General features: G+C 50.2%; 1 protein-coding gene across 10 annotated transcripts in view; it reads right to left on the bottom strand.

Moving 5' to 3' along the window:
- The window catches only part of NRXN3 (neurexin 3), a 1810124-nt gene extending 1784875 nt beyond the window's left edge, over positions 1 to 25249 (bottom strand). For 4 of the 10 annotated variants that reach the window (XM_070797929.1, XM_019969322.2, XM_070797930.1 and 1 more), the window contains exon 1: positions 23758 to 25244. The gene's annotated coding sequence lies outside the window, so the exon portion shown is untranslated. Of the gene's footprint in view, positions 1 to 23757 lie in introns of all 10 variants that reach the window. The other 6 variants (XM_070797935.1, XM_070797933.1, XM_070797937.1 and 3 more) reach the window with 3 other exon arrangements.
- Between the last annotated feature and the right edge of the window lie 264 nt (positions 25250 to 25513).

Here is a 25513-nt window from a genome sequence, read left to right as displayed (position 1 = left end):
CTCCAGCACAAAAATAAGGGGGATGAGGTCAAGCGTCTCTGGCACCCTTGGGTGATTATTTCCCATCACTGAGATGAACCGAACAGCTCACCTCATGTTCCTTCACCGTGCTTAGTGTAACTCCTAAGCCATAACAGGTGCTCAGCTATTTTCAGAAAATTTACCTTTCACAGAGCCCACACCTAAGACTTGGAATCAATCCTCTATGCCAAACAGTGGCAAGTAGGTCCCAGGTGGTGATGACACTTCCAAGCAGCCCCTCCTGGGCACCCCGCATGGACAAAGGTAGTATTTAGAGCAGAAGGAGATCACCCAGGGGGTGGGAAAGCTGAGTATCAGGCCACCCCACCGATACTTTCTGGCTGGGTGACATAGAGAAAGCATCAAACTTCCGAGTGGGCAGTTATCTCATCTCTAAAAGTGGAAGAAATTTCCCCCTGGCCCAGAGGTACCAAATCTACCATCCAGTTTTATGGTGACTAAGTACAGCTGCTAGTTGTATGGACCCAAGTTTGAGACCTAGCTTCTCCAATTTTCAGCTGGGACCTTGGATAAGAGACTTGAGTCTCAGTTTGCTCATCTGTAAAATAGGGCTAACAAGAGTTTACAAGGATGGGATAAGATGACACATGAAAAGGACTTTGTACAAATGAACACAGATAGTCATTTACTGAGGGCAGCAAGTTACAGTGGAAAGACTACAGGCTTGAAGGGAAAGCCACTCCAGTTAGCTGGCTGCTAATGGACAAGCTAGGTTTTAAGGTTCAGTATCCTCATCTGGAAAGGGAAGGAAACAAATCTGTTTCTCCTCACGCTGGCTGAGTTCCCGCCCATCCAGGACACCTGTACTTGCTGTTCTGTGTGACGCGCGCACACACACACACACCCCACACAGCGTTCCCATGGCTCTCTCATCACTCAGATCTTAGCTCAGATGTCATCTTCCCTGCAACCCTTCCAAGAAACCCATCAGCCCTTTATCCTATTTTATTTCCTTCCTGGTAGTCACTTCTGGTCTGAAATTGTCTAATTTTATGTGTTTATTGTCTATTACTCTTCTCACTAGACTCTCAGCTCAATGAAAGCAGAAAACCTGATGTGCTCTCAGCTCTGCTGTATCACGGAGAAGGCAATGGCACCCCACTCCAGTACTTTTGCCTGGAAAATCCCATGGATGGAGGAGCCTGGTAGGCTGCAGTCCATGGGGTCGCTAAGTGTCGGACACAACTGAGCGACTTCACTTTCACTCTTCACTTTCATGCATTGGAGAAGGAAATGGCAACCCACTCCAGTGTTCTTGCCTGGAGAATCCCAGGGACGGGGGAGCCTGATGGGCTGCTCTCTATGGAGTCGCACAGAGTTGGACATGACTGAAGCGACTTAGCAGCAGCAGCAGGTGCTGCTGCATCACCGGAGCCTAGAATGCTACCCTGCAGATACTATGTGCTGAACAAATGCTGAATGAATGAATGAACCCATGAACACCCTCCAGGATCACCGTGAAGATACAAGTGGATGATGTACATGAAAGTGCCAAGTGCCGTGCCTGACTCATAGTAGCCTCTTCGTGTTCATTTTCCCTGCTTTTCCTGTGAACTCAGTTTTTGAGAACTATAGTCCTTAAATATTATCTCAGCTTGAGATTTAAAACTTACATAAACTGAGCCAAGGTTACCAGATTGGGGGGTGGGGGTGAAGAGAAGGGGGAGCAGCCATAATTAACCTCTCTGCGCAAATCTCCATCAAGAGCTTCTTAACACCTCTGAAATATCAGAGCAACCGAGCCTCCCAGGATCCCCTGAGCGCTCTGGAAGACAGGTCATCAATTGAGCCCTGACCGCATCTGCACACGTTGCACATCAGACACAAAGACAAATGGCGCTCAGACCAGTGCCAAGGGGTCAGCGCCAGCCAGGGTGTAGATTCCAGGCTGGGCCCCCCGAGAGGGCCGGGGGCTGGAATGCAGACCCAGTCGGGCGTCATCCAGGATGGGGACTGAGAGAGTCGCTCCAGGACACTAGAGCACCCCACCCTGCTCTGTAACGACGGTCCCCTCCCCCTGCCATCCATCTCTGGAGCCCCTCTGCTCCTCTGGCATGTCTCGCACTCTGCTGCTCTTAACCCACCAGTGGGGGTGTCTCCCCACTCTGCCCAAGGGCCCAGGCCAGCGTGGCAGATGTGTCTGTCTTCCCTACCCCCTGCCACATGCAGCCAACCACCCCAAGCCAGGTTCTGACTGCCAGGGGCCAAAGGTGGCGAGGACCTCACCTTGCCCACACATTCACCTACATTGTGAGTGACTGAGCCACAGCTGCCCCACAAATTCAGAAAGGCAAGACATCGGAGGTCAACGTGGGGGTGGGGGGAGGGTTCCCCCAGAGGGGATCCCTCCCCACAGGCTGAGCCTAAACCCTGGATACCAGTCAGAACTCACAGCCCTGCCCCTCTCCCAACTCTGCGGGACCAAGGTAGGAAAAACGCAGGTGTGAACCTCCGTTTTAAGTGCAAGGAAAAGCTCTGTGGCTCTCTACACTCAAACGCCACATGGCCTGTCAAATGCCAAAGCAAGGTCGCAGCGGGGTTCACCTGTCGTCGCACTTGGCCCATTGCACCCAGAAAACCCTTGCCACTGGGAGGAGACAGACTGGCATGGGCATCACGCCCCTGCCCCAAACCCAGTTTGCATTATCTCCATGGACTAGAGCATGAGCTGAGTCTCCGCTCCATCCCTTTGGGGCAAAATCCAAAGGCAGAAGGAAAGAATTAGCCTGAGGGCTAGTTACAGAAAATAAGCACTAGATAGAGAGACAGAGAGAGTGGCTCTCAAGCCATCACACATCACAGGGCCTGGGGAGGGGGCTTCCCAAGGGCAAAGGCTGACAGATGACCTTGAACTCTGTCTTCGAGCCAGTTCAGTGGTATCCTTGACCCCTTTCAGTCCCATTTTCGCTTGACACTCCAGTTTCTTGGTGAAGCTAAGTTCTTTTACAGGACAGGGGTCCTTAACTTCCACTCCAGTGGGTTCCTAGAGTAGCCTGCAATTCCTAAATGACACCGCCCTGACTCTCAGACCACTTCATTTTCTGTTTTTCAGACCTCTTCTCTCTAGCTTTACAGTTCATAAAGTATATTGTATCTCAAGGTCCAGCCATACCAAGCTGCTATGTGACTTCACACTATCCTTAACCTCTTTGAGCCTCAGCTTGTATATCCTTAAACTGCAGGGCTAAATTAAACAAGGTTCAGAGTTTCATTTTAGCATGAATATTCCACCATTTCATGGTCATTTCAAAGATTATCTGCTGGACTCATCTGTGATAATGCTACCTATTTTATCAGAATCGGACCTGAACATTTTTGCCTTCCCAGGTCCCAAGCTGAACAGACTCCCCAAAGTTTCCCTTAGGCGGGGAAATGCTCTGTCAGTCCGTTTCCCCTCTTCATATTCTTATTTCAAATAGAGGTGGGAGATCAGGAAGGTAGGAGGCATTGGGTGGATTGAGGAGGAACTGGGAAATACTGGTGCGTGCCAACTTCTCGTAGGGAAAAGAAAAATGCAGAAGTCCAGGCTCCATGGCTGACACCTCTCGGGGCCTCTCTTACCCCTCCCCCTTTTGAAACATGTGAAATCTTCCCTAGCAATCTGGAACCACTCTACCCTCCCCAGGAGAGGAGTGCCGATGCCAAGCTTCTGACAGCTACTCACATCAGCGCCCTGGGAGTCATTCCCCACACTGATCCCTGCCTCCAAGATCCAATTCATCATCAACCCCAGTCAATGGCACCACCAAAACATGTCTCAAGTCTGCCAGCTGCCGCCCACACCACTGCCCCCTCTCCGTCTCTAGCACCTTGCAAAGTGTCTGGACCCAGCAGGTGCTCCTTAAAGATCTGTTGAATGAATGGAATCCAGGGATTGACTTCTTCCCTGGGAAACAGAACTGAGAGACAGGCTACTTTGCAGGGCAACCGTGAGTTCGGTATTTCCTATTCAGCTAAAGCACAAGTAAGCAGCCCACCTCAAACCCCACACCATCGCCTGAGTGAAGAATTCCTCTCCTCCTTCCTGCTCAGGTCCCAAGACTTGGGAGTGGCAATGAAACCACAGGTATCTCCTCAGTCTATGGATAAGACCTGAGTGGATGTATCGGTTTAACATCTGAGCAGCGTTAATTCCCAGGAGCCATCTCCTGCCCTTATGCAGGCTAACAATATCCAAACAGTAACAGACTCTGCAGCCACGCGCGTGCACGGCCACGCACACACAGACACACCGTGCTCCAGCCGCAGAAGAGGGCAGGGTTGTAACTCAGACCCTCTGCTGGGGCCTCATGGTCCCGCCCCCACCGGGATTTTAAGATTCTGCACCTCAGTTCCCTGACAGTGGTGTGCTTTTCAAGAATACAAACCCCACCCCCAACCCCATCCCCAGTCCCCATCCCTGGGGCCAGATACTTAGAGTTTACACGCAGCTCAGAGAGGAGAAGGGGTGATTTAAGATCCCCGTTTACTCTAAATTTCGGGAATTCCACATTCATCTGTAGGGAGTCCTTTGCCACAAAAGTCCTGAGCTGCAGAGTGACGTGGATGGCCACCTGGGGCCCCTGTCATGCCCATTTCAGGATGGCCCTCTTTATTTCACATGGGTGGTACCACCTCCAAATTTCCAATGCCATCACAGGAACACTGGACCTGTCTGGTCCAGTCAAAGACATAGAAGCAGACTCTCTTCTGGCCACATGGAAGAGCAACTCTGGGGGCAGGCAGATCCCCCAGCCTCCTCCCACAGCTCCATCTAATGCACTTCCATGCTGGCCCTCCCGCCTGTCATTTCCGACTGCTCCAGGAGCACGTTTCATTGTGGTTACTGACACAGACTCTGGAGTCCAGCAGCCGGGGTTTGGATCACAAGCTGCTCCCGAGAGGTATACCTGGAGAGGTCACTCAACCCCTCCAAGCCTCTGTGCTCTCATCCATAAAAGGCAACTCACAACTCACCGCACGCACAAGATTGCCATGAGAATGAAGTGCAGTAACTACTGTAGGTAAAGCTCCTGACCCCAGGTAAGGGGTCCCTCCACTGCTGGTAGTCCCCAGCCTCCAGCCCAGCCCCACCAACCCCAGTTAGCACGCCGCTGGCCCTGAAACACCCAGTTCTTGCGGCCTTAAAGAAAGCTCCATCCAAGTAAGATGCTTTGAAAAATAACCAAATTAAAGGGAAATGAATTTCCCTTGTAGCTTTCCTGAGGTGTCTCTTCCTCTTCCCTGTGTGAAACCCTTATCTGATGAGAAACAAACGGCTTTCTTAATATATGAAAGAGAGCCACTGATGAGGCCAAATTCTGCCAATTCCTAGTCACACCACTCTCCACCAGACAACACTGTTGGTGTCATTGTCATCTTGCTACCCATTTCCTTAATAATATCCTTCCTCTGTCGCCCACTCCTCCCAGTTCAATCCTCTCTGCAAGAAACAGCACCTGGGCATCGGAGGACAGTCTGTGGGTGGGTACCCTGACAGTGACAGAGGCTCTGTCTGGGAGGAGGGATCCCAGCTGATCTTCATGTTCTTCGTGGTTTGCTCCATCTACTGAATTTTGCTTCCCCCCCCCACCATAATGTACATGGCCACATGTATTCCTTTTTAAAATGAGAAAAAATATCAAGTTGCTTCCCAAAGTCCCAGGCCTTGTCTGTAAAGGTCGTTTATGAAAGACAACTAAGGATGATGAATCGTTCTCATTTGACCCTCAAGGACTAGGCAAGAAGTGGCCCGGTGTAACCAGAGACCTGAGCCATGGAAACAGGAAGGAGGGTGCTCATTCACCCGGCGGGCGTTCACTGAGTGCTTCCCTCCTGCGAGGTGCCAGCTGTGAACACAAAGTTCCAGCCCGCCCTTGGGTGAGGAAGTCCTATTGGGGCAGACAGACACGGAGCCAAGCAGACACACGTGTAACATGTGCTGTGAAAGTTAAGTAAGATAAAGAGGAGGACGAGCATCCTGGGGAGGGAAGGGCCGTTCTGGAAAGGGTGGCTGGGGAAGGCTTGTCCAATGGGGTTCACTTCCACAGAGACCTGGGGAAGCGAAACAGCCAGCCAACAGCCGGAACAAAGGTATTGAGACTGGACTGGGCTTATCGAGTCCGAGGAGCAGCAAGGAGACCAGTATGACTGGAACGGCCCGTGTGTAAAGGAAAGCGGGAGGAGAGGAAGGCAGAAAGGCGCCAAGCTCAGATCTGGTGGGGCCTGCTGGTCATACTTAGGACTCCGGGGCTCACTCAAGTGGCACTTGAAGCCACTGGAGAATTTTGAGTGCAATGACATAACCAGATTTTCATTTTAAAGATCATTCCTGCCTGCTGTGGGAAGGAAATAAAGTATAGAGTCAAGAGTGGAAGCAGGAGTCCAGTAGGAAGGTCATTGCAATACTGCAGGTGAGGGGGTGTGGTATTGGTGGCTTGGACCACTGCGATAAGAAGTCTGGATATATTCTGGATCTTGTTTTTAAGGGAGAGGCCACAGGCTTGGTTGATAGGTTGAACATGGGATGAGAGAGCAAGGAAGGAATCAAAAACAGTCCTAAGTATGTCGGGGTGAGCAACTAAGAGGTTGGGCTTGCCCACTACTAAAATGAGGAAGACTGGGCAGAGCAGGTGGGGACAGGAGGTTTGATCAAAAGATGTTAAAGCATATCAATTTGAGTTGAAATAGTATTAAACAAATAGGCAGTTTATGATCAAGCTGGTGGGTATACAAGTCTGAGCTCAAGTGAGAGGTTCAGACCAGACATATAATTAATTCTGAGAGCCCTAAACTGAGTGGTCAAACCACAACTCCTCACTTAATATTCCCAACTAAGCAGTGGCGTGGCTATGACTTTGTTTTATAAATGACAAACCTGAGACTCAGAGAGGGGAAGTAACTTGACCAAAGTCTGTATTTGAGAACAGATTCACCCACATTCATGTGTGGGTCAGTCTGATTCCAGAGACCATGTATCAGGCCTTAAGAAATCCAGATCATAACAACCACAGGGCCAGTAACTCAATGCATGGCACCCTGCACCTTCCCGATTCAGTAAGCTGAGCCCTACCTCCTTAGAAGATCTGCAATTGTTCTTGTTGCCTGAGCATCCACAGCATCTAGGGCCCAAAGTCATGTCTAGCTCTTATGTATGGGCATTTGCCTTGGTTTCCTGATTTGTCCCAAATCTTCCTACAGACCTGAGATCAAGCTCTAAACACAAGCCTACAGCACTGTGGCCCTAATGCCCCATCACTTCTTGTCAGTTCCTGCCTGGGTAGGCACTCCAGGTGTCTGCTATTTATTTATTTATTTATTTGTAGTAACCATTACCTGGAGATATCGTGACCTTGACCTCAAAGTGGTTCCTCCCACTGTGGGATCTTGGTCAAATCATTTGACCTCTAAGCCTCAGTTTCCTCACCTATCAGAGGGTGGGGATAGACCAGAATCTTTTAAGAGTCTGTGAAACATGTAGAAAGTGCAAGGTTCTCAAATAAAAGTTTTCTATAATGAAAAAACTTTGGATCCTGTAGCCCTGTTTTGAATCCTGGTTCAGAGGCTCACTGGGTGGGGTGAAAGTGAAGGTCACTCAGTCGTGTCCAACTCTTTGTGACCCCATGGACTATACAGTCCATGGAATTCTCCAGGCCAGAATACTGGGGTGGGTAGCCTTTCCCTTCTCCAGGGGATCTTCCCAACCCAGGGATCAAACCCAGGTCTCCCACATTTGCAGGCGGATTCTTTACCAGCTGAGCCACAAGGGAAGCCCTGGAGTCATGAGTAATTTAATCCCTCCACCCCTAAATGAGGGTGACAATATCAACCTTACAGGGTGTGAGGAGCACAGTCATGCAACATGGGTGCTCCCGACATACTAGTTTACTGAATACAAACTTCAGAAAATTCTAAGAACGCACAGTGAGCCCAAGTTCCCCAACACTACCTCCTAGTGACTCCCCTTCCATCCACAGCACACACAAAAGATTCCAGCATGTTCTACCCAGCCATCTGATGATTTCTCTCACCTCCTGCTTTGACTTACCCCACAGGCCCCCAAACCGTATTTGCTAACAGCTCACCTTTCCACTTAGCCCTAGGCTCATTTCACCAATTCCTACTCCCCAAGAAAAAACCCTGGGAGACATATTAGGAGGGAAAGAGGAAGATAAAAAAAAAAAAAAAAAAAAAAAAAACCTCCTTGCCTCTCTGATCCACCACCAGAAGCTTCCTATTAGCAGAATCTGACCAACAGAAAATAATGAGTATCAGCACGGTTATTGCAGTGGCTGTGGCTCCTTTATACCAGGCAGGACCACAAAGTAGTAGAGAAAGGGGGAAACAGTGTGGGTTAGATCACAAGGGTTCTAATCCAGGCTGAATCACATTACCAACTCCTAGATGACCTCAGAGAGGTCACTTGATTCTGAGCCATCCCCAACTATAAATCTGACATTATTACCTTTGATTTATAGATAATGACACTTGAATATTAGCTTTATTATCAACACACATATGCCCTTGGATGCTTGGCTTTGAAGCTTCAGAGAACAACTATAAAGGACCTACTATGCTCCAGGGCTGCCTTGGACCTGTGGATTTTCTCATTCTGAAGTAGCCCTGGGGTAGCAATCACGATGAGGTTTTAAGTTCAAGTGAAGTACTAGAAGTGAAGGATATACTTAGCTAGTGAATAACAAGCAGAGAGTTACCCTAGTCCTCAATATTCGTTGAAAGGACTGATGCTGAAGCTGAAACTCCAATACTTCAGCCACCTGATACGAAGAACTGACTCACCTGAAAAGACCCTGATGCTGGGAAAGATTGAAGGTGGGAGGAGAAGGGGATGACAGAGGATGAGATGGTTGGATGGCATCACCAACTCAATGGACATGAGTTTGAGTAAACTCTGGGAGCTGGTGATGGACAGGGAGGCCTGGTGTGCTGCAGTCCATGGGGTTGCAAAGGGTTGGACACAACTGAGAAACTGAACTGAACTGACCCTAGATCTGCATGTGTGACCCCGAAGCTCATGCTTCCCTTGCCAAGTCTTGATACTCAGGACACTGCAGGCTTTGAAATCAGAAAACACTGGATTTACACCTCATTCACTTGCTGAGAAGCCTTGGGTAAGCGTCTTTACCTCTCTGAGCTTCCATTTATCTCAATAATGGAATGAAGACACTGCTACCTGCCTCAGAGGCCATATAAGGATCTGGAGAGCACATGAAGAGAGCAGCTTAGACACAGTGCAAGCACAAAGCAGCCTCTCAGAGACCTAGAGCTCCATTCTCCCTGCTACTTTAGGGCCACCTCAGATCCAGAAGCAATCACACGTCCAAGCCAGCCCTGCCATACAGGAGGTCCTTCACAGCCATCCTCTGAAACGTCAAAGCTGCATGTCCAAGGCCATGCGGCTATGAACGACAAAGCTAATATTCACACACAGCTCTTCTGCCCCAAGGCTAGGGTTCCCCCCGAAGCCAAGTCAGAGCAATTTGACCATCCTGAATCCCGAGAGCATCACGCCCTCACCAGCCTGCTCTTTTTATCCCCCATATTCTAGCTCAATTTTCAGCTACCTATACAGACTCCCACTTGGAGGAAAATCACCAAGTCAGAAAAGTCCCGTTTTGCCAGCTCACAGGGGATCTCCTAGTAAAAAGGCTTCTACCTCCATGTCAAGGAACAGCAACAGAAAGTATCCTATTGACTTTTCGGACTTAAAGCAAATTAATTCTCCAAGCACAGTCCAGAGCAAGTCACAGCCCAGTAAGAGCCAGTTAAACATAAATGGGAACCAGCACAGCAGCTCTGAAGCCATCAGGTCCCTGAGAAAACGGTGATGTTGCGAAGGTAACTATCAAGCAAAACTGATCCTGGAGGCGCCAGGCATGTCCACGCTGCAAAAGGAATAAAAACTCAAATCCAGAAAACATGAACACCGGTTCCTGCATATCAGGCTCTACCTGGGAAACTACAGGCCCTTCTGAAGTATTCTGTAAGCAGCACCAACCCTCCGGCTTCCCTAAAAGATTCTTGGCCCCTTCTTTCTGAAACACGACAAAGTCTGCAGGAGCACAGTGCCAACAGATGAAGACTGGCTGCGTCCCCTGTGGTTACTCTCTCGTTCCGCCTCTCCTCCTGCCTGCCCTGGGCCGGGATGGATCCAATGCACCTACAAGGACCTCATTCTAGATGTGGCTCAGTGGTCAGAAGAGCCAGTGTCAGCCAGGCAGTGCCCTCCTTACCCTCAACGCTGCCAAATCCAGAGACTTCTCCATCCCACCTCCGGAGTGCTGCTCCTACACCAGACTCTAACACTAAAAGGCTGGGGTTTTTCCCACCCTCCAAACCTTTTCTGTCCCTCCCTTATTGCCTAGAGAAAGGAACACCTTCTCTCCCAAGGAGTCTAACATGGCACCTGCCTTCTGTGCTGAGGATAAAGGCTCAGCAATCTTCCCTTCCTTCTTAGACATGAGACCTGAGATGCCAGAATTTGCCAACTGCCTCATTACACCCCAAATCTAAATCTGGAAGCTCAACAGCACGAGTGGCTGTTGTGGGAAAGTGCTCACGATGCATCTTTAAGTGTATCTCGAGCTAGCATGACAGCCTCCAAAATGTGATTTCAGGGCCTGGTACAGAGCGGACACTCAATTGGTGCTTGTTAAATGAGTGAATGAACGTCTTTAAAAACAGAACAGCACACTCTAGATTGTGGATGCTTAGACGTTAAGCTGGAAAAATAGATATCGAAATTTTCCTATTGGTTATTTTTGGAGTGGGGACTTACAGGGGGCTTTCCCCCAGTATTTTCTAAATGCTCTCTAATGAACATACAATATTTTGCAATAAGAAAATCATTAAGTCACTTTTATAAGGAGTTAATTGTTGTTAAAAAAAAAAAGGGGGGGGGGCCTACACATATACAAAAAAGGAAGAGTGACTGTCATCCAAACTCGCAACCTACACACGAGCCAACTTCTTCCCTCCCACACATCCCACCCCTTCTCAGAGAAAGCTTTCCCGCCCTCCCTTTTGTGTCTTGATTCCAGGCATCTGGGGAGTCAAGCAATGGCCTTCAAGTGTTAGCCTCATCAGAGTCAGAGCCCAGCGTTCAGGCAAGCCCCATTGCTCCAAGGCTAGCAGAAACGCAGAGGAAAACCAGCCTGCTCGCTTCTGGTGTTCCCCCTGCTTTGCCAGAACCATCCTGCCATCCCCAGAAGTGAATCCAGCCTCCATCTCATGGGGCGCTTGTCTACCTGTGCAGGCTCACTCACCTGCAGGTCAGGCTGAAGATGTGAACTCTCATGTCCTGGCAAGCTTTCCAGGAATTTACTATTTTATCAATGACCCACTAACCCATCTCCTTCTTCTCATATCCCCTGTCTCTTTCTCTCGTAGCCCTAGACCACGTTTATGGTCCAAGTCCCTGTCCTTCTTCCCACCTGGATTCACATCTGCCCAGTGTAGAGCAGCTCAAGATGGCCCAGGGGGACCACATGACTCAAGGGCAGAGGGGACCTCAGGTGAACACACAGGAAGGGCATTCACAGAGGCACCAGACAGAGGAGGGAGGGTGGAACTGCAGGTGAGAGGCATCTCACCAATCACAACAGGGGGCTGGAAAGTGGAGGAGGGAAGGAGACAGAGGACAAGCATCGCCAAGGGCTCCTGGACCCACAGACCGAGAAGCAGGCCGGTCTGGGGCTCTTGCCAGAGAGAAGAAAACTGGAGATGGCTCACGGCACAGAAGGGCAGCCAGGCCCCAGCTAGGACCTGCATTCTCCCTCCTCCGGTTCTCCTCGGCCCAGGACAAGCAGATCTGAGGGCTCTGGAGGAATCCCCCTTGTCATCCCCACGTTCACGATTAGCACACCCAACAGGTGAGATGCAAGAAGCCCAAACAGGGCAGGATTCAGAGTGTCCACCGTCTGTGAACGTGACCTCTCAAAGCCTTGGTTTCCCAGCCTGCAAAGAAGGGAATAAGAATTCCTACTATTCCAAGCTGTTGCAGGCATTCAGTGAGATAATTTCCATGAAGTATTCTGCACAGTGCTTAGCATCTAAGAGTTCCATATGAGGACAAGATTATCAGCATTTTCTTAACTTCTCTGGTTTTTCTTCACCCCCAACTCATCCTTCAGCTCTCTGCGCAAACATCACTTTTTCCAAGCCACCTCCCCACTCAGAGATGGGGTGTTAGAGAGGGTTCAGATGGTCAGACAGACCTCAGTGTTAGTTCCAGCCTGGACACCTCGCCATGGCTCAGTTTCCTCATCTGTGACAAGGGAACAATAATGACCGTACCTCCCTCCCTCCAAGACTCATTGTGAGGACTAAGCGATACATGTGAAACCATGACAACAGGATCTACATATACTGAACACTTAATAAATTTTAGCTATCATTTCACCCCTTGATCCCATCATTCTAAATTAGATTTCCATAACTCTCAGTGCATTCATCATTTCTAATTACATATTTCTTTGTGTTGTTTAATATTTGCTCCCTCCACCCAAGTTTAAGTTCCCCGAGGGACAAACCAAGTGTCTCTCTTGAATGTGGCTGTATTCCCAGCACCTGGTACAGTGCCTGGATATAGTAGGTGTTTAATAAACTCCTGCTGGATGAGTCAATGAAGAGAACATTAATGCTGGCATGCATAATCACCAAGGTCCCTTCCAGCTCTGAGAGTCTCTTACCATTCTCTATTTTTTGACAGTTTTTGGAAGAAAAGTTTAAAATGAGCCCCAGAGAAGCTGTTCATCAATCCTGGGGGAGGACTCAGGGCACTTTGCTGACAGACTCCCCAACCCTCAAGTCATCCAGAGATTTACTCTGATTTTTTTGTTGTTAAAACCCAGGAAGGAAGGCTGCAGGGTTTCCAGGATGGGACCATTCTCTACTCCCTCAGGGCAGCTTGCATGCAGGACATTAACCAAGGACACTAACCTGGGGAGCGGGGACCCAGCCAGGAGAGCAGGCCTTCCCGTGTTAGCAACGGACAGGCAGCCCTGAGCCCGGGACACCAGACCTCACAGAGCAACAGGCGACCACAAGCATCCCCTGTCCTCACCTTTCCACCTCTCCAAAGAGAGAGGGCTTCACATGCACAGACATCACGTGCATGAAACAAGGGGGACTCGAGGGCTGGCCCCGGGTATCACGACCTCACCCAGCCACAGAAGGTGCTTGCTTCTGAAGCAGATTCCTGGGCCACCCTAGAACTTTTCCATCAGATCTGCAGTGGGGCCTGAAGACGCGCATTTTGTAAGAGTTCCCCAGGCATTGTGATGCGTACCAAAGTCCAAAAGCTGCTGTTCCAATGAGAAGAAAATTGACCAGTATAACGGCTGCCCCACTGGATACTAGATATGTGAAACCAATTACTTCTGCACTTCTAACCTAACTCTGGAAACAGAAACTGGCCTATTCTACCAACAGCTGCTTTGAAGCAGCTATTCTGAATCACCAGCTTACAGGTCTGATGGATCACCTGGGAAGCTCTAAATATACTGATCCTGGAGTCTTACCCCTAAGGATTGATTAATTGGTATGAGTTGCAGTCTAAGACTGCATAGGTCTAGGATCTTAATATGGTAATTCTAACATGCAGGCAAGTCTGAGAACTGCTCTAACTTACCCTTCCCACCCAGTTCACTAATGCAGACTCCAAATACCACAAGCACCCAGAAGAGCCTTTACCCACCAGAGGCTCGGCCTGAGAGGTCATGGGCGAAGAAGGAAACAGACAGTGTGGTTCACATTGCAAGACTGGGATTTCTGAGGCTTGGAATCTGGTCAGAGAATCCATCCTAAAAGACCCAAGTCTCCGTCTCCCAGAAGTTGTAGGTGACTTGCTGACCGGGCATCCGTGTCCTCAGTGTATATGAGTCAAAAGAATAAGGCTGCAAAGAGGTCCCCAAGTTCTCTTCCAATTTTTATTCCAGCTCCACCATTTACCAGCTCTGCAACCTCAGCAAGTCAGGTAACCTCTTCAAGTCCCACTTTCCTCCTCTCTATAACGGGAATATCATTATTTAACACTTGCTCACTGAATCCTCACAACCGTATATGCAAAGCATTTAACATTGTTGCTGGCACACAGTAAAAGCTCCATCCATCTTAGCTGATGATAAAATAAGTCCTTCTCTGTTGCTTCATTCTTTTCCTTTTTGCCTTTAGAGGGGCTTGGATCCTTGGTGCTATTCTGCAGATCTCAGATACTCTTCTAGGGCCCCCCTTTTCTTGCCAAGCTTGCCCACCTCTTTGGTCTTGAATTTTCTACCTAACTTTTCTGAGCCTCAGTTTCATCTCCAAAGCGGGGGTATAAAGAAATACTACTCCTGCGTTTACTTTAAAAACCAATGAGCTAACCTATGTAGAGTGCCAAACACAAGACCTGCCACAGGATCACTCAAAAAAAAAAAAAAAAAAGGATACTAGAGAAGGTGAAGAATGGTGGCTTCTCCCCCCTTGAATCAAGGTTCAGCCAACTCCATCTGCTCTGGCAGCCAAAGGGAAGAAAAGGTGTCTCCTAAAGGCTCTCGGGAAGCTGAAAATTCCAAATGTGGGGCCAGGGGGAGAGGCAGCCTTGCCTGCCTGCCACCCCTCCTGGGGTGATGCTGAAGAATGCTGACTCCAGCCTGGGCCCCTCTCACCGGCTCCCCATCCTCCTCCCTCCATTTAGCTCTGGCAATCCAATTCCCTTTCTTCCACCCGGAAATCGATGTTTAATTAACACATTATTGGAAAAATAAACACAGTCTTCATGGGACTGCAACGAAGCTAATGCAGCTCAGCTTGGGGGCCACAGACCATCCCCTGAGTGAGAGAAATCCTCTACTCCTATTCCCTGCTTCTCAACCAAGAAAAAAATTCCCCCTTCTCCCTGGAGTCCTCCAGCCGGGGAATCCCAGCTTCCCACCACTGTGTATCCTCCCTTCCAGTCTCTAGGCAGAGCGATCACCTGTCCCATCTAATCCTTGGTCCTCAGACACTGATACAGGGAAGGAAGGGAACCAGGTGTCATTGCATATATCACAGCTTCCCAGGTGGCTCAGATGGTAAAGAATCTGCCTGCAATGCAGGAGACCCAGGTTTGATCCCTAGGTGGGTAAGATCCCCTGGAGAAGGGCATGGCAATCCACTCCAGTGTTCTTGCTGGAGAATCCCATGGACAGAGGAGCCTGGTGGGCTACAGTCCATGGGGTCGCAAAGAGTTGGACATGACTGAGTGACTAACAGACGTCTGACATGATTACAGAAGGAGGTACCTCCTTTGGGACTTCTGCAAGGTGTGGACGGGCCCATCTCCCCCTTCCCTCCAGACTAGAACCAGCACTCATCCAGCTGAGAGTTCAGTGGCTGTCTTCCCCTGGCTGGAGGAGGGAGAAGACCCAGGGGTGGCTGAGCAGGAGATGGGCCCCAGATGCCCTCTTCAGCCCCCAGACTCAGGGGCTGATCTGAACACCTGAATTTCCTCCTCTGCCTCCCTTTTCAGACCTTCCAGCTCCCACCACTTCTGCTCCAGGGTTCAGCGTAGCAGGCAGGGCAAGGACTCCGAAACAGCAGGAATTCTGGGGTCAGACCCAAGCTTGGGTCAGAGGTCTGCGACTTCTCCCTGTGTGGTCCTAGACAAGCTATTTAACCCTCCTGATCAACAGCCTCCTTGTCAGACAAAAGAGGACATCACCCATTACAGGAAATGTGGCAGACCACGATGCTCTGCCAAGAGCAAGTGCTAGCTGATTGTCCACTCGCCAGAATCTCCCACTGGGGGCGAGCCCCACTGCCAGGGCCAGGACGAGTGTGGCCCATCAGGGATCAGGGCCCCAGAGCAAAGCAGAGCCAGACAGGGTGCAGGTTCTCTGCCTTCTGCCCACCCACCACCATCATACATCAAACAACACAGCCTCCCTCTGCAGCTCTCTCTTCTGACCAAGGTAACTGAGTCACCACAGGAAACAGAGTCTCTCAAGGCCGTCAGAAAGACCCCCAGCAGCCTCCCGTCCCTAAGCCATGTTAATGCCACTGAGCAGCAGCAGCATCTTCAGCAAGTCCCAGGGTTGTGATCCAACAGCCCAGCAAGCAGGTCAGCTCCCAGACTCAAGTTCTCAGACATGGAGGGGTGGGTGGGTGGACCAGAGGACTGGCCCACAGACGTGCAGTGACCCAGTGTGAATATCAGAGCATCGGAGGCAGGTCATTGGGTTTGAACGTGATCTTGTCACTTCCTTCCTGCATGACCTTGCCCATGTTATTTAACTTCTTTAGGGCTCAGTTTCTTTGTTTGTCTTACCAAAATGTCAAGAGTACCCATCTTACAACGTGGTGGAAAGGTTAACTGGAACAATGCATGTCAAGTGCTTAGCATAGTAACTGGCAAACAGCCAGGACTCAAACGCTGGCTAGCAGAAAGAGTTGTTGTAAGGGAGTTAGGTTTGTAGTCGTCATGTTGGTAGCAGGAGTAGTCAGGAGATTAAGGTCTTAATCCTTTAGAAATGGGGGACAAGAGGAAGTACCTCTGGGGGAAGGCTCTTCTCCTAGGCACCTTCTTGCCCTAATATTTGATTTCCCTTTCTGGCACACCTTTTCTTTATCTCAAGAACAGAAAGTGGGTGATGTCATCCCAAAGAAGGATGACCATATATTTTATCATCCAAACCAGGACACTTTTGAAAGCTAATATTACACTAGGACCAAGCCCTAAATGGGCCTGTCTCTACAAACCAGGGCAACCGGTCACCCCATCTCAAAGTCACACAAAAACAGCTTCCCATCCCGTCTCAAGGTCCTGGCAGAAGGTAAGGCTTCCCAGCTTCTCAGAGTCTACTTTGCTCTGGTCTCCCACTCCCCAGCCCCAAAATACACAAACAGAGAGACAGACAGACAGACACACACTCACACATGCAGGCCTAGGATGTCTAACCCCTTCCTGAATCGAGGTCAAGTCCAAGCCTAGGATTGGAGTACAGGGACTAATAAGAGCCCTTCCCCTTATTCCATGACCTCACACTCTCCAGCCAGCCTCTGGAAACAAAGACAAAACACAGCGAGGCTAGTGTCTGGCCCCACACCTCACTTTCTTGAGAAGCAAGGGCTTAGCAGTCTGGGAGAAGGTGACAAGCTGCCAGGTCTTCGGATCCAGACTTTGAATGGAGCCCCTGCTGCATCTGAGCTTGACCATGACGGGCAGAGCTACACGAGATTGAGGACCCGGAGCACCCCCACTGGGGCCTCTTCCTCCAGCACACTCAGGGCATGACCTTGACCCGCACCCAGCGACTCTAATGACCTTGGAGAACAGCCCCCAGCCTCCCCCTACTCTCCTTCCAGCTCTGCAGGAATAGTCAGCCCCCATTAAAGGCACACCTACTCCCTCTCACTTCACAAAGCCCACCCCACTCTGTCCAAGGAAGAAGGACAACTCAGAGGGCATCTCAGGCAGCCTCCAGCACCATTCTCTTTGAGAAAGAGCCTGTGTCCCATAGACCCAGCACGATGGTATAGAAAGAACACAGCCCGGACAGCCAAAAAACCTGGATTCCAGCTTTGTCTCTCCATCAGGCTTGGCATATGACTCTGGACAAGTCACTGAATCTCTCTAGGCCTCAGGTTTCTCATCTGTGTTGGAGAGTTCTGAATGAGATGATGGCTCATCTCCCTTCTACCTCTAATAGTATAACAGAAGGGTCATAAGCTTGGGCTCTGGGATAAGAAAGATTTGAGTTCAAATCCCTGATCTGCCATTTTACCTTCTTACTTCACCTGAGTCTCAGTCTCCTCCTCTGTCAAAGGCAGGGTTTCACAGCACAGTCATCGCTCAGTATCTGCGGGGTACTGATTCCAGGATCCCTCTCAGACACCAAAATCTGCGGATGATCAGGTTTCTTACATAAAATGATGCAGCATGGTTGGCCCTCCATCTCAGAGGATGCAGAGCCCACGAATACAGAGGGCTGACTATATACTGCACTGAGCTGTGCAGAAAATTAACAGAGATACTGAATGCAAAAAAAAAGAAGGAAGGAACTTTTACAGAACTTGGTATATATTAAGCACATCAGCTATGGTAGCCATATCACTACGATTACTGTTACTACAACTTGATGACAATAACCAACTAGCATTAGTGGGACCATGAAGGAGACAGCGTCACTCAGCCGGGCCTGGAAAAGACCTTTCTATCGGACTTGGACATTGCACATTGCAATCCCTCTAGCAGATCTGGACTTGCAGGCAGGGACAGCCAGAGGCAAAGTTCGGCTCTCCCAGAAGACAGGTTCCAAGCTTAGAACCCCCAACGCCAAATCCATATGGTTCTTTCTGCCAATCAACGAATATTTGCTGAGCACCTCCGACATGCCAGAAAATGTCCTAGGCACTGAGAACACTGCAACGAACCCAAAGAGACAGAGACCCTGACCTCATGGAGCCTGCTTCCATGGGGAAACAGACAAGATTACCTTAACACCCGGTGGGTATTGGAGCGTTAGGTGGTGAGTAGTTGATGAGAATTAAAGGCAGAAAAATGGGCTGGAAAGGGGCCAGGCAATCGGGGAGGGTGTTATTTCAGACGGCCCCTTAGGCGAGGCCTCTCGGAGGAGGACTCACTGGAGCAGAGCCCTGCAGAGCCCTGCCCAGGCCCGGGACTGCCACCTGTGGCCGGCCCAGTCACACCTCGCCATCTGCAGAGCAGCCAGGGGTGCCCTCCAGGGTCAGAGCTGCAGTGAGGCTTGGCGGTCCCTCCCCCAGCAGATAGGTGCTTGAGGGAGGCCGGGCCTGATGGCAGCAGGAACCGAGGCATCAGGCCTGCGAATTTCTAGGCAGTGAGCTTTGGAAGGGACACTTCGACTTTTGCAAGGCTCCCATCTACACTCAAGGCTGATACAAGGGGAACGCAGCAGGGGGATCCCAAGAGCCTTCTCCTCTGGGTGTCTGGCCCAAGAATCCACCCCCGAGTCATCATCCTACCCCTCATTTGTCCCCTTTCTCCGGCAATGACGTAACCCTTTCTCCCTAACGGCTCAAGGTCAGCCCTGGCAAGGGAGTGTGGACATAGGAAACGTCCGACAACCAGCATTTTGCTCCGAGGATTTTTTTTCTTCTCTCTCTTAGGAAAAATGTTTTCCCATCTCATATATAATTCCTAATAAAGAGAGACACACCTTTAGCCAAAGGAAAAGGGAAAATGGCGTCTGGTAGTCAAGGCAGCCGAAGCCCAGGAGCCTATGGGGTGGGGGCGGGGGTGCTCAGATGCCATCCCGGCCGAGGGCGACTGCAGCTCTCTGGGGCTGCAGCCTCCGCCGACAAGGCCGAGCCGCCCAAGGGTGGCTGGTGCCCAGGAGGGCAGGGCCGATCTCTGCGCTCTGTCCGGGGCTTCTGAGGTGGCAAGGGAAACCCTCAATTTCGCCCACCTCGTCCCTTGCCCCCCCCTACCCCGTCGGCATCCGCCCACCCGTCATCCACGATGATCACACCCACCCACGGGCTTGCTCCGGGGAGCCGGGCTGGCTCACGAGGCTTCCCGCCGGAGACGGAGCGCCTTCTCCCCCTCCAGTCTTCTCAACTCCCTGGAATACTCCATCGCCCTGTCTCCCCCACCGAACACCTCGGCTCTTTGCCGTCCTCCCCACGAGTGAGGGTCAGGGAGCGTCACCCCCACACCTCCCCAGAGCCAGGCGCACTGTCCGCATCCCACAAGCACACTCACGCAGCACAAACAGGCAGGCAGTCCCCCGCTCCAACCTCACGCACCATGTTGACAATCCAGGTTGTCCAATTGGAGGCACACGGGGCATTTGACAAAACACAAACACCCCTCCAGCGCCGCCCACCCCCACCCCAACCGCGAGGCCACACAAAGGCCACCCAGAAATTTAAGATCAGACATCATCCGGGAGAGTGAGAGCTGGGTAGGACAAAGACATCACTCCAGCCTCTCAACAAACCACGACAACCCTGGGAGATTCTGCCGTGCCCTCTGACTTGACACAGGCCACCGAGCAGAGCTGTGTGTTGGGGTGTGTGTGTGGGAGCATGCACATGTGTGTGTGGAGAGGGGGGGCAGGTATCTGTGTCTCTATTGTCCAGGCATCAAATCTCCCCAGAGGTAACCCAGTCCAGACTCCGCTTTCCCCGGGTAACCTTCCTCCAGTGTGCCGCAAACATATATTACACGGATGGTTAAATTGGATCATTATCACCGGGTGCTTATTTGGCAAAAGGGGAAAAAAAAACCCATTAATGTCATCTACCCCCATTCCAGTCCTCCTCCTATGAAGTCCCCTCCCCCAAAGAGTCTCCAACATGCTAATCCCATGAACTGCGACAACACCACAGTTTTGGGGAAAGCAGGATGGCGAGAAGAAAGCAGAGGGCGGTGTAGGGAGAAGACGGGGGTACCGTGACTGCGTTTCCCGTATGAAGACTGGTGGAGAGGAGCCATGGTGGAGGTAGGGGTGGGGAGAGCCGGAAAACCAAATGGAACCAAGCCCTCGATCGCCTGAGACTGTGGGAGTGTGTGTGTGTGTGTGTGTGTGTGTGTGTGCAAGAGCATGTGCAAAGTACGTGTGTAGATGTGCCGACTTAGCGCTCCTATCAGAAGGCTGCATCCGTGTGGCATAGGAAAGGCCATCGCACCACTGTTGTGTTGCAAAAAAAAAAAAAGAAAAGAGCCGCAGAGCCATCAGAATCAGAATTTTCTCATCCAGGCAGAAAGGACTCCAGGAAAGGGGGGAGGGGGTAAATAGGGGTAGGGGAGAGCGGGTGTGTGCAAATGGAAGCAAGAGAATGGCAGACCTGGGGGAGGATGGAGGGGACATTGGTGGTAGGGTGGAAAAAATTGCACGCACACAGAGACACAGACACACACACACGCACAATACCCAAACGCCAACCCCACCGCTCCACTATGCATCCGAGACTGACAACCCGTCCCCCATCCCTCCGCTGCCTCTCTGAGCCCCCAAAGCTGATGCCGATGGGTTTCCGTATCTCAGTTTTGCAGCAGTGGGCTAATTACAACCAAGCCCCCTCACCAAATTAACCCCTCCCCTCCTTCTCCTTTTTTCTCTAAAAGGCCAATTGAAGAATAATGTGTTTTTAGAGATAATGGATTTTTTTCCCCCCTAGGAGCGAGAGAAAGGGGGATACAGGACAGAAATTCTGCCAACCGGTGACTTTCGAGCTCACCTCTGTCTCGCCTCATGTCCCCATTTGCTGTAGCATCTCATCTACCATTTTCCAACCATCCCCTTATCCCCCACCACCCAAAAGAAAAGACCTTCCTACCATGCACATCGACAAATACATCAACCGCCACCCAATCTCAGTAGCCGATCTCAAAACCCCAAGCCTCAAACCACCTCGATACATCCTTTCCCTTATATAAGCAGCAAATCATCAACATATTCAGTAGAAACGCAGCATTAAAATCAACCAGAAAAGGAGGCCAGCCCTCCGTCAACCCCCTAATAATGAATAACAGGGAGCTACCAGAGAAGCAAAGACGTAGTTGTCTCTCAAAATCCAGAATCCCTTTGATTTCTTGCCCCCCTCATCTTAGGAAGCAATTTTGGAAAATTATTATTTCACTAGAAAGGGCCGGAAAGCTCCAGAAAAGGGCATTCGCACAGTCCAGTTGTTTAAAAAAAGAAAAAATTAACCCAGCCCTGTTGCTCACTTTAATAGCTAACTTCCAGCGTCCAGCCTTTTCCCCCTCTTCCAGAAGGAAGACTGACTCGCCAGATGAACCCCAGGCTGCAGAAAATGGGCCAAGAGCCCTTACTCTCCACTCCCCAACCAAGGGGGGAAAAAATCAAACAATAGGAATGTCTCTGCACAACCAGCACCCATTTGAAATATCGTTCGCCCCAATATGACTTAGGCAGATTAAGCCAGATTAAAAAAAAAAAAGAAAAACCAGCCTTGCTATGTCTCTCCCTCTCTCCCCTCCATCCTTCAGCCACGTACCCAGTAGCCCTTAGGTAAACTTGCCCATCATAACCAGCAGGACCATTTTAACTTGAAAGGCGACGCAGAAGCCCTTGGACGATGAAGGGAGGCTCTACCCAGAACCGCAAATTCATAAAGGGCTAGTTCTTCGGGCTCCCCAGACCTAACCTCCAGGTGCCCCCAGATAGACTATCCTGGGTACTAAGTCACCCAGCGCACTGGGAGTTCAAATTTCCATTGGAACCTTCATCACAAAGGCAAACGGTCATCTAACCACCGAAACTACACAATCCCCCAGGTGTGACAAGGAGCATTGTTCTCCCTCCAGGGCCATCCACAGGACCCAGGGCAAAGGAAGAATTAAGAATGTTAGGGTGGATCATGGGGGTAAAAGCAAACCATCTCCCCAAGCGGGAATGACCGGAGCAAGACGGAAAATGACCGTTCCCCTTTTCCCAGTTCTCCTAGTTGGTCTGACTCTGTCTTGCTCCATCCTAGCCTAGCTCTCTCTGGGTGATCTCTGACCTTTGTATTTAAAGAAAAAAAAAATTTTTTTTAATAATGATCAGGGAAGAGGAATCCTACTTTACCTAAACCCCAGTAATGGTTATCAAAAATATAATTTTCTCACTGCATGACGATATTTCTACATCCAAATCCAAAGAAGAATGCATTTAATGGAGGAAGGGAGAAATTTATTTTTTTTAACAAGTAATCACAGGGTAAGTCACCTGCAAAGCAGGCGAGCCCATAGGTTGGTATTACATCACTGGCCTAGGAAGGGATAGAGGGTGGGGGGGGGAGCAGATTTTTTTTCCCTTGTCATCAGGATGATGTTTCTAGAGCAGCTAAGTTTTCTGGTTAAAAAAGAGAGAGAGAGGGAAAGACCTAAAACTCTGGGAACAACACAATGCCTAGTAAAAAATACATCGAACCAGGCTTTAAGGTCACTGAGAGCTTGCAAAACCCACAGTGCTTACACAGAGTGGAAGTTTTCAGGCAAGCCTGCTACTAAATCATTAATATAAACAAATGGAAGGCAGAGGAGGAAGATTCCCTTGTAACTGATCCAAACAGGAGTGCGCACACACACACACACACACTCCCTATTTCACCTTCTGTGAGTATGCCTACCTCCACAACAAAATAACAGGACTCCAGCCTGAATCTTCATACTCAAGATCTACCTCCTTACACCCCTTCCAAAAAATATCACACATACACACACACACACACACACACACCCTTCAATTCCTCAACAGCGAGGGAAATCCCTGTCTCAATTCAATTTTGTCTTCTTGTGATCCTCAGAGCTTCCCTTCTTCTCTTTCTCGTTTGATCTAGCCCCTTCCCCAGAAAATAATAATAATAGGAGGGGGAGGTGGTCATAAAATGCAAAAAAAAAAAAAAAAAGTACCTGCCCCAAATGAGGTGGTAGGTACACATCATTTCAGACTAACAATCCACACAAATAGAAGAAAGACTTTTCAAAAGATTAAAAATCTAAAACATTCTCTGACTTTTTCAACATCTGGAGCCAAAAGACCCAACTTCTAGGAGAAACTGAAGGAAAAGAAAGGCAGTTGAAAAGCCATTCCCATGGTCAGCCAAGGCTGTCCGATCCAGCCTTCAAAAAAAAAAAAAAAATCTAGGTTGGTCGCTCCCAACTGAAAACTTCTACCCTCTCAGGAGCAACCTCTTCCCCAGAACGAACAAGAAGCTTGAGTTGTTTCACACCTTGCCTGCCTTCCTCTCCCCCCCAGATCTTACCTTTCCAGTTGGACAGAAGATTTGGGGTCTGTCTGTCTGTCTGTCTGATGTTTAATCAACTGAGTTTGCTGGGTATGTTTCCTCTTTGGAGAGGCTCAAATTCCGGAATCTTTCTGTCTCCTTTTTTCTTTCTCTCTCTCTCTTTCTGGGAGGGAGTGGCGGGGAAGAAGGGAGTGGGTGTTGGAGGTGCAAAAAGCAGGTCCTTGGTGGCTGGAGATGCTGGCGGCTGCGAGAGGGGAGGACACGCTCGCCTCTCCCTCTCAGTGAGTTGCATGCAAGAGGAGATGTGTAGGGCTGCGCTCTGAGCCTGAGACTGCCGGAGCAGCCCAGGAATTTCACGCACTCCAGAGCCGGCCCCTCCCTCTCCCACACAGACCCCAGCATTTAAAGAGACAGGCGGGCTGCCTGGTTCCGGGCTCCGCCACCTCCTCCCCGACTGTTTCGCAAACAGCTGAGAAGATCTCATCAGGGAGGGGCACTCTGCAGCCCCCTGCAACGGGAAGGCCGTGTCAGGAGCTCATGTCTCCGCTCATCCCAGCCTAGGAAGGTTCTTCACTAGAGCTGGAGCGAGAATTGAAGACAAAAATCCCCATCTATGGCTTAATCTCCATTTACAGCTTCAGCAGACTAAGCCACTTCCTCACTGCTGAAGATGCACGTGTCTCACTGCAGACTGAGGGAGTGGAGAAGACCCTGACCCACCAGTGTGCCTCAGTTTCCCCCAAGCAGTTGTTCTTCCTTGCAAAGTCATGGCAACCTCTGTGTCTCTGATGGGGGTTAGGGCTTTAAGTAGGACACCAAGCCATTTCTCCTACAAGCCCTCTGAAAGCTTGCTTAGGACAAGGCATAGAGCGAGGGACAGGGGACAGAGAAAGGAAGGGGACCAATGGGGCTTCCCCCCTCTTCAAGGGCTCCTGCTGGCAAGGCAGACAGAGGCACAGCCCAGCCCGTCCTCAGGGGCAGCAAGCTAAAAGAGACGGGGGCAAGAAGAATCAGGCTTGGTGGTGGGTCAGGAGGGTGGCTCCCTCTAGCATCCTGAACTCAGAGCCTAGACATTTCCACAGCGCCCCCATGCCCTTCAGTATCCATCACCAGTTTTGCCAAACTAGGCCGTGTCTGTGGCAACATTTCCCCAGTAGAGTCTAAACGAGAGATGACGGTCGGTGGCCCCAGACACAAGGTTTCGTTCATCATCAGGCCCTGGTACCCAGAAGTGGGATAATAGCCGCCCGCCTCTTCTCCAGCCTCCCCTTTCTAAGGTCTGCATAGTGCATGGTCCTTCAGGCTAGCACCAATGGCCGGGATAGACGCTAGAGCTGTTGAACACTCACCACGTGCCAATCCATGGGTCATCTCATTGAGTCCAGGGAGGTTGGTGCCCGTTGACTGTTGAGGTCCATCTTACAGTTGAGGAAATCAAAGATTTAGAGAGGGTCCCCCATGGTCACCAAGCAGGACATAACCAAAATGAAGGTGTATGGACTCCAGAGCCTGTCTGCTCACCTTCACTTTCCACTGCCTCCCTTCCATGGAGGATAGTAGTTCTTATACTTCTGCCCTTTCCTGGACATCCTTTATCCCAGCAAACTTGCTAGCACGTGTGCTGAGCATTGTTCTCACAGCAAACCTAACAAGTAGGTCAAGTCTCCTGCCCCAAGGAGTCTTCTATGCTTTGGTGGAAGACAGAGGTGCATTCTTATAAAGCAAGGGGGAAATAGCAATCATGAAAGCAAGGTAAGGTAGGCTCTATGAGATT

Source organism: Bos indicus, chromosome 10 (assembly GCF_029378745.1).
Source record: "Bos indicus isolate NIAB-ARS_2022 breed Sahiwal x Tharparkar chromosome 10, NIAB-ARS_B.indTharparkar_mat_pri_1.0, whole genome shotgun sequence".
Taxonomy (NCBI): domain Eukaryota; kingdom Metazoa; phylum Chordata; class Mammalia; order Artiodactyla; family Bovidae; genus Bos; species Bos indicus.
The sequence above is the reverse complement of the archived record's forward strand: the minus strand, read 5'-3'. Positions and strand labels throughout refer to the sequence as shown.